Raw genomic sequence first — 9053 nt, 5'->3', positions numbered from 1 at the left:
GCTCACCCTACATACTCTAATGAGAGTGATCAGTTTTGGTAACACCCATTTTTTCATGTTCTGTGATATATATCTTCTTACTGTATTTTCCACTGCATGCATCCGATGAAGTGGGCTGTAGCCCACGGAAGCTTATGCTCAAATAAATGTTAGTCTCTAAGGTGCCACAAGTACTCCTGTTCTTTTTGCAGATACAGACTAATATGGCTGCTACTCTGAAACCGATGTCTATCTGCAGATATCTGCATCCACTGATAGAAATTTGTATCCGTGGACAGCTCTATAATTCAATCTTGAAAATGTCTTTTTTCCGGTATGGTATACTGGCAATAAATGTCTTAATTGTACGGTATACCTGACCATACCGGCTTACTTGCACCACTGCTGATATATCATGGGACTTGATCTTTCTCCTTGACTCACTGATCTGGTCCCATATTATGATGGTTGGTCAGTCCAATACATCAGAAACAATTTCATTTGGTTTCTTGGCAAGACTACACTTTAACTACACTTTAACCAGCCAGGAAAATAGTTTTTAGAAAGGTCCCTGACAAATCCCCACACACCTGTCAGTTTAGCCGGTAGTGGACTAGTACATTCAAGAAATTAATAATTCTCTCCTGTCTCTAAACATCTCCTCTTGATGTCTCAATCAGCTTTAAACTTCACACAGTCAAAACTAGGCTCCCGATTTGTCCCACATTCCCCCTTCCTCTGTCACTGTCAACACCACCACTTTTTTCTGGGGCACTTAGACCCATAACATGGGGGTTATCTTTGACTCATCCCTGTGTCTCATCTGGCATATCTAGGCTTTGTCCAAATCTTGCCATTCCTTCCTCCATAATGTTTCTAAAATCTGACCTTTTCTTTCTGGCCACTTGACGAGAGCCTAAATGATCGTTCTAGCTATCTCCTTTCTTGATGACAATAGCCTCCTCCTCTCAGGCCTTGCTGATTGCTCTCACAAATCTATACAAAATGTAGCTGCTCAGATAACCTTCCTGATAGGTCACTGGGATTGACATGCAGGTTAGCCTTAACCAAAAGAAGGCATTTCAGTCTAGTTTCCTGTGAGCCAATATAGGAAATCTTTACTGAATGTAAATAATCTATGAAATTTGTAAAAAGAATGGAAAGACCTATAAAATCAACCACTTCTCATGACCGTCACTGGGTATATTCTTCCTGCTTACTTTGATACAACAGAATTTCTAAAGGAACGAACACTGCTAAGGGTGTTTCATACAACACTTTCTAGTCTACATTATCCATGTGCAGAGGGACCCTTCTCAGTCCATATTAGCTAGGATGCAATGACAGCCAATCTTTCTCCATCCCCAAAGTAGAGCCAACAGCTATAATGCTGTACTTAACATTCATACTCAATACAACCCCAAAACCAGTTACTCACCTTGTAAAGATAGTGTCTTGCAATAACATTTGAAAGCTAATAAGCTTATCATTAGTATCAGCATGACATGTATGCAACATGTGAAATTATGGCTACTCTTCTGGAGTCTATAAACAGACAGAAGAGGCAAAACAGGTTTTTTCCAGATAGATAAGAATGGTTGACACATTGAGTTTTGGACTGAATCACAAACAAAGCCAGCTGTGGCCAAGAACAATGGAATATATTTGCACTGAGGATCATAGAAAGATCATTTGCACTGCAAAAAAAATAATAGTCACAGGAGTTCAGAGCATGCCCAACTTGGCCAAAGGATAGCCACAGGCAGCTAGATCGGGGATTTTTGTGGGTAGGGGTTGTGTCCTTGAAAACCCAATAGCCCACTAATTAGGCCATTCACCTGGAATGTGGGAGTTCTATCTTCAAATCTCCACTCTTCCTGATTTAGGGCAGAGACTCTAACTTGGGGGCTCACACTCCAGGTGAATGCCCTACAGTGCTATAATGTATGGGGGTGTATCTCTCTGTTTCTCAGACGTTTCATGAGAGCAGCATGACCTGGCTTAAATGTCTGACATCAGGAGAGGGTTCATAGATGTGAATTCTAAGCAGAGAGAGGTGCTTCCCTCCTGCCCAGAATTAGATTCCTCCCTCCCTTTGAGGGGCAATGCTTACATCACAGCCTTTTTCCTGGCATTTCCTCTTGACTAGCTCATGGTCTATGTTTATGAGACACTAGGCATATATTGGGATGGCTAGCCCCTTCTGTCACTGTGGCTAATTTTTGTTCTTTAGCCCAGTCAGAGCTAGCATGAGCACATCTCTGAGCTGGGAATCACACCCCCAACTGGAAGTGGAGACATACCCTTGGGCTGCTCCCTATACAGCTTGCAAGTATCTGTGAATCCCTTTCCTAGGTGCCTAACTCTCACCGTGCATTGTGTAAGGAGCCTGAATGCCTAACTCAGGATGGAGGATTTCAGTAGACAGTGGGCACCTAAGTGTTAAGTGTTGCTACCTTTGTGGATCAAGCTCTAGCCCATTAGAGATTCAAGGATCTACAAGCCAGCATGGTGTGATCCAGGGAAAGCAGTTTACTTAAGACTTCCCATCTCTTAAGATGGTTCACAACATCCCTACAGTCATAACATTACCAGCCTTTTTTTTTTATTGCCACCTACAACATTTGTTTGTGTTCCACAGGCTAGTAATGCATTGTGTTAAGTAGCATTTCTTCTTTATTTTACCTGCCAGTAGCTTTGGTGGACCCAACAATAGAGAGTGTTATTTATACTATACCCTTCATAATCTTACATCTCAGTTAAATCCCTTCTAGCTTTTCCTTTTCAGAGCTAAATAATTGTGGGTTTTGCAGTCTCACACAGTAAGCATTCAAGTCATCGCCTTAGACCTTCCTTACATGAATCCCAGTAATCAATTATTGTTCTCTTGACTCTTTTACCTGAATTATTGCATTGTGTCTTGTCTTCGGCCCTGACCTTGCAAATGGATCCACAAAGATGGAACTTTGCCCCCTTATGGAGCCCCTCTGATCTCAGCGGGGTTTCACACAGAAGCAGGTGTCTTATACACAGGGCTGCTTGTAGGATCTTGCCCTGAGCCCATAAGTGCTTCAGAGCAGGGAATGCATTTATGTGTTGGTAAAGCACTGGGGAAGTGATACTTAAGTGTAAGAATTAAGAGCAACCACGCTTAACTATCATGCTGCCTTCTTCCTATAAAGGGTATGGCTGAAATGGAAGGTAACCATGATAGAATAAAAGACTCCATATAAGAGTGTTCTGTTTTTACATATACCCAAAGTCACTGAAGTGCATTCTGGATAAGGGGATTTTTCGATCCCCTTTTAATACAGCTCAAAATTCTATTAGATTGTTTTACCTGTTCTGGCATATTGGGCAGATATCTTTATCGTGCTCTTGTCTTTACCGTGCTACCCAATAATGCTCTTATCTTTCCTCAAATTCAGTGCCCATCCCACTATGTGAAAAGTTTAGACAGTTACCTTATGTTAGAAGTTTGCCAGGCAGCAGCATATTTCAGCCAGCTGAATCTTCAAAAATCACAAGTCTTCAATATCCATTTGGAGTGCTTTAACACTCTCCTACTGTGAAGTGATCCAACATCATATCCTTCCTTCCCAATAAGAAGGAGCTTTAAAGTTTCAGAGTAATTGCCTTAGTATTTTGCTTCAGTATTTAACAGACAAAAATCTATGCATCTTGAAGATGACACAAGAATTCCCTCCTTCCCTGGACTGATCTCAGGGATTCCTTCTCTATCAAGTTTCAGTGCCTACTCAGGCTCAAGACTTCCAGGCTTAAAAAAAAAAATGTATCCTTACAGGTTATGTTTGATTGCTGACACAAACAGCCAGTGCAGGGAGAATTAGGTAGTATGTCCATTTCTCCCTACAACTTTCACCATCCTGTATACGTTCTCTTCAGTGCTACTACACGAAATGTGTTCTTCTCCCAGCCTACTTCCACTTTCAACTTGTCTGCTAGCAGCACATATGGTCTTCCATCTTTTCATACAGTATGTGTCCAGATTTGGTTATCTTCTCTAGGGCTTAACAAACCCTGCACTCTCCAAGCATGCATAAGAGCAGTTTCAGTTGATTTGATCTTGTTACAAAATAGTCTGCCTGCTCTTACAGGGTTTCTTATTTTTTCAAGTCAGGGAGAAGGAAGCTATTTCTCCCACAGAGAAGCTCAACTCATTCCAACTTAGCACTTGTGTCTGTCTTCATTCTACTGCCTAATGAGCCTCAGCAGGAGTTTATTGGGAGCCCAAGCACTATCTAACCTTACCAGACCAGCTGTTGGCAACCTCCACACCATCACACATTTCACTTATCCAAAATAAGTTGCCTAATCCCCAAACATTGAAAATCTTGAAATGAATTTAAGTCAATGCGCTATAGTTTTCACAAAGTGAAACAAATGACCCGCTCCTGTAAAACGTATCTACCAGCTAGATTCATGAAGGATCTTAGGACATGTGATGCTCAGTGTCAGTACCTAACTTTAAGGCACCTAGAAAAATCATTGGAAAAAAGACTGACTCACAAAGCCTATACAATGAATGGGGAGAGATAGATGCCTTAGATTGCAGTCCACAAAAGTCAGCATACCTAAGCTGGTCAATGGGAGATGCCAATGACAGGCATGTGTGCTAAATCCTGCCACACTGACTTAGATAGGTGCTTAAATCCAGGCTACAGGAAGTTGCCTATCTCTGCTAGTGATCCACAACGAGGACCCCCCCTCCTGGAGTCAGTTCACTTAGGCATCTAAGGCATTTCATGTGATAATGAGTTAGGAAAGTGCCTGCCACCACACAAAACAGCCAGAGGAGGAGCTGCTGCTGCCACCACCCACCTTATAACTTGTAGCCTAGTAGTTAGAGAATTTGTCTGGGACATGGGGGATGTAAGTTCATTTCCCACCCCTGTCTGAGGGGAAGGGATTTCACCACGTGTCCTATTTCTCAGGTGAGTCTCTAATCACTGGGATATTCTGATGTGGCTCTCTCTCAATCTATGCTGTTGAAGCTGTTCCAGTTTGGATAAATAATTCAAGAGTCATTGAAACACAGGGATCTGAACTCTGTCTCCCCAAGGTGGGTGCCCTAACCACTAGGTTACAGCAACTCTCTCTAGCCTACTAACTAAATATTTAATCCAAAGCAAAACAATGCAACAGGAAAGATGGAGAGCCCCAGCTCACAAAAGGTCACAGTGAGACCACTTTAAAAGGTAGGAGATACCTGTTCAAATCCTTTCTCCACCCGGACAGTGGGGTAGGGGGGATTGAACCTAGGCCTTCCACATTCCAGGTACGTGCTCAAACCCCACTGAATTGCAAATTATAAAGTGAGTGGTAACGCCTACTCTCCTGCAGCATTCAGATTTTGAATGGGACTCATTCCCATAGGTGTGCTTAGGGGTTGCCTACCAGATCGGGCCCTACATGCAAGTTAGGCAGGTTGACACCTATCTTCCCTGCATTTGTGAGTTGCTCTGGGCTTGGGTAGGTGATAGGTCATCTAGATGTCTGCAGTGAGGCACCAGTGCACATGCTCAGAGGTGGAAACCTAGGTCACTTTTACCCTGAAAATTTAAGCTCTAAGTGAGTTTAGCACCTAAAATATTCTGTGGGAGATTTCTGGATCACAGTAGAGCCTAAGACTGGGGCTTAGGCATCTAAACTCGAGGTTTAGCACTGTCTGATGTTTAGGCACCTAAATATTTTGTGAATTCCATCCTACATGAATAACTTTATGCATATGGATAGTTTCATTTAAATCAATGAGATTACTCACCTATAAAGAGTTAATCATGTTTTCAATAATGAAACTTTTCAGATGTCATTCCTGGCTTATTAAACTTTCTTAATAAGCATAAAATTAGCTTCTATTCATGTTGTACATTAGTCAGAAAGGTAAGTGGTGGTTAGTAACACTCAGATTGATTTTTATGCAATCAATTCTCCACACCAAAGAATTAAACGGTTGGTAATTGCATCAATGGGATAGCACTAGACATACTTCTGCATGCCACACAATTAGCCTGTGAAATTCATGGTCACAAAATAAATTCCTGACTTAATTTTTTATCAGGAGTCAGATTAAAAACTGGACACTTTTATGGACAAGAATATAGCAAGTTATAATACTAAGGATAAAAATGCAAAACCTTTAGAAGGTATAAAGCTTCCAAGTTCAAAGCGTAAGCCAGTTTCTAATTAACAGGGGGGTTAGCAAGAAACTTTCCCTGGTGTCACAGGGTGCTCTATTCACCCTGGAGCACCTCCTTGTGGCCACAGCTGACATGCTTTTCCCCTGGGTGGGTTGGGTCAGGAGAAAGGAGATGTGGCACAGCTTTGGCCAGCCCCAGGCTTCTCCAGGTTTGTGGGGGGAGGCTCAGGGCTTTGGCCAGCCTGGAGCTTCTCCAGGTGGCTTGGGGCTTCCGCGAGCCTGGGGCTCCTGCAGCAGGGGGAAGGGGCTCTCTGGGCAGGATGGGGCTTGTGGTTCTAGACACAAGGGGGCAGGGATCTCAGGGCTCCTCAATCATGGGGAGGGTGCAGGTGGAAGGGTCAGAGCAGTGTTTTCCCTAGGAATTGAAACTCTGTGTGTGTGTGTGTGTGTGTGTGTGTGTGTGTGTGTGTGTGTGTGTGTGTGTGTGTGTGTGTGTGTGTGTGTGTGTGTGTGTGTGTGTGTGTGTGAATTTACAGGGCAGAGGGTCAGTGCCAATGAGGGGTGAAACCGTGAGGGTTAAGGTGGGCTGTATGGCACCATAGTAAAAACCGAGAACTGTTTCATGATCATTTTATTAGATTTAACTCATGTTTTGAAATCACACAAATTAAAAGTTGGCTACTCAAGCCTTCTATGAAGCACTGCATCTATATCCTTCTTGGTTTCTTGTTATAATTTTGCACAACTATGTTAATGAACTTCTTGAATGCAATGCATTCATCTTTGGTGGCTTCTCATGTGTCCAGTACTTCCACTCCTTCAATTGATATGTTCATTCACATGGTCAGGCAGAAGGCGACTTCTTTCAGAACACAAAATTCTATTCGGTGATGAAAAAGAACACTCAACTGTAGCTGTTGTGACTGGGAGTAGCAAGAGATGAATTCCTACTTCTTTCATCCCAGGAAACATAGCATAAAGATCGGGTTGAGCCACTAGTGATGATAAAAAAGAAGTTGCAGTCAAATCTTCATTAATTCATCATATGATACTCCACTCTGTGTTCAAATTCTCTAATCTGTCCTGAGCACATGACAAACCATGGCTGGTAGTGCCTCACTCCACTCAACTGTCGGTGTTTTATAGGACAGGGATCTGTAAAAGTAGAGATTGAGTAGAATCTAGAAGTTGCTGTTGTAGATTTTTAAGATTCAAGTCTGTGTATTTTTTCAACTGTCTTAAACACTTCTTGTCCTTTTCACTTAAGGATTCAATATAAATGCCTTCATTAGTCAACTTCTGGACTGAATTCTTTGCTTCTTCCAGTACTTTTTCAACGGATAGCTCTGATTGTCCAGCAATAGAAGCTACATTTGGATCAAAAGATCTACTACTGTGGTAGCAGATGCCTGGATGGCATTGTTTAATGACCCAAATGGTTTCAAACAGTAGACTTACAAGAGACTGGCAATAGTTTTCTCCGAACGTGCTAGCAAAAGTAATCCATCAGCCTCACTACTTAGATCCATCCCATCCTTCCAAAGTCAATAATAATGGCTGGAGTAATTTTAAGACAACAGCCAAGGATCACTCATGAGAAAGCCAGAGGGTTTTCCCAGGTTGGACTAATTTGAACTTCAGACCCAGTGTCTCTTCTATATTTTCCAAGATATTCAGTCTTTTTGGACTCTTGCTGAAAAAAGAAAATAATGAAGACATTAAATTTATAGCTTTTTAAAATGTCCTTTGAAGAGTCTGCAGTTTGTACTAGTGCTAGTTGGAGTAGATGGCCTCTGCAATGTGTATAGGAGAAACTAGCGTTATGCTTTTCTCTGAGCAAAGCTTGTACTCCACCATGTCTTCCAGAGAAGTTTGCAGCACCATCAAATGCACAAGCAGCCATCTGTTTGGGGTCCAACTGACAAGCATTTAACTCTTCTAAGATGTGGGTTGTCACAGATGCAGCTGATGTGTCTTCTATAACTTGAATATCTAGAAATGCATCTACTGGCCTACCATTGACATCAAGATAATGTACACAATAACTTAATACTTGATGCCTATTTGCATCAGTGCATTCATCAGCCATGTATGCAAATTTTTTTGAATATGGCGAGAGTGTTCTTCACTTTTTCCAACTGTTGCACCACATGCTTCTAGCCAGTCAGCTGAGTTTCTTGCCAAAAGATAGTGAGCATTTGCTGATCTTTTTCAGAACCAATGTGCAGCTTCAGAATGAACAAGTGACAATGCACTCAACATTGGCCTCGAGTTTGTAGTGTGTGGTATCTCTTGCTTAAATAGAAAGTAGGATGCCACAGCCATGTTTGTTTGCAAGAACTGTGTTGTATCTCCAGCATTCTTAACAGCGTCATTAGCACTCACCGGTGTTGTCCTTGCTCAGTGGAGACTCAGAGTTCAGAGGTTCTTTCACATGAGCTCACCTCCCAGGTGCGGGGCAAGAAGGCGCCTTACTTGTTCCTCCAGCTTCTCACCGCTCGCTCTGGCCACTGTTGTTCATTGTGCCACCATTCACTCCATCGCTCTGATGGCACTGGCCACTGTGACCTCTGTGAGCTGGTCTTGTGAGGTTTCACCCAGCTCTCAGTGATTTCAGCTGAGCTCTCAGTGGGGGGGACCTTGCTGCTAGTGCAGACTGGGCCATCTCAATAAGACGACCAACATTTCATTACCACCACCCCACCCCCATTCAAGTGATTTGTAACCCAACCCCAGCCAAAAAATCTATCACTTCAGCAAGACCACCCTGTTTGCTGGATACCTAGGTAGATTAGGTGTGACTGTAAATACAATCTGGTCCTGAAGCCTTTCCCCCGAGCCTCCAGCTAATCACTAGCTATCAGTGAGAGCTCATGTAGACTTTGCTTACAAATCATAATTTTAAATTATTAGG

This window comes from Gopherus evgoodei, chromosome 5 (assembly GCF_007399415.2).
Source record: "Gopherus evgoodei ecotype Sinaloan lineage chromosome 5, rGopEvg1_v1.p, whole genome shotgun sequence".
NCBI lineage: Eukaryota > Metazoa > Chordata > Testudines > Testudinidae > Gopherus > Gopherus evgoodei.
Note: the sequence above shows the minus strand (reverse complement) of the source record.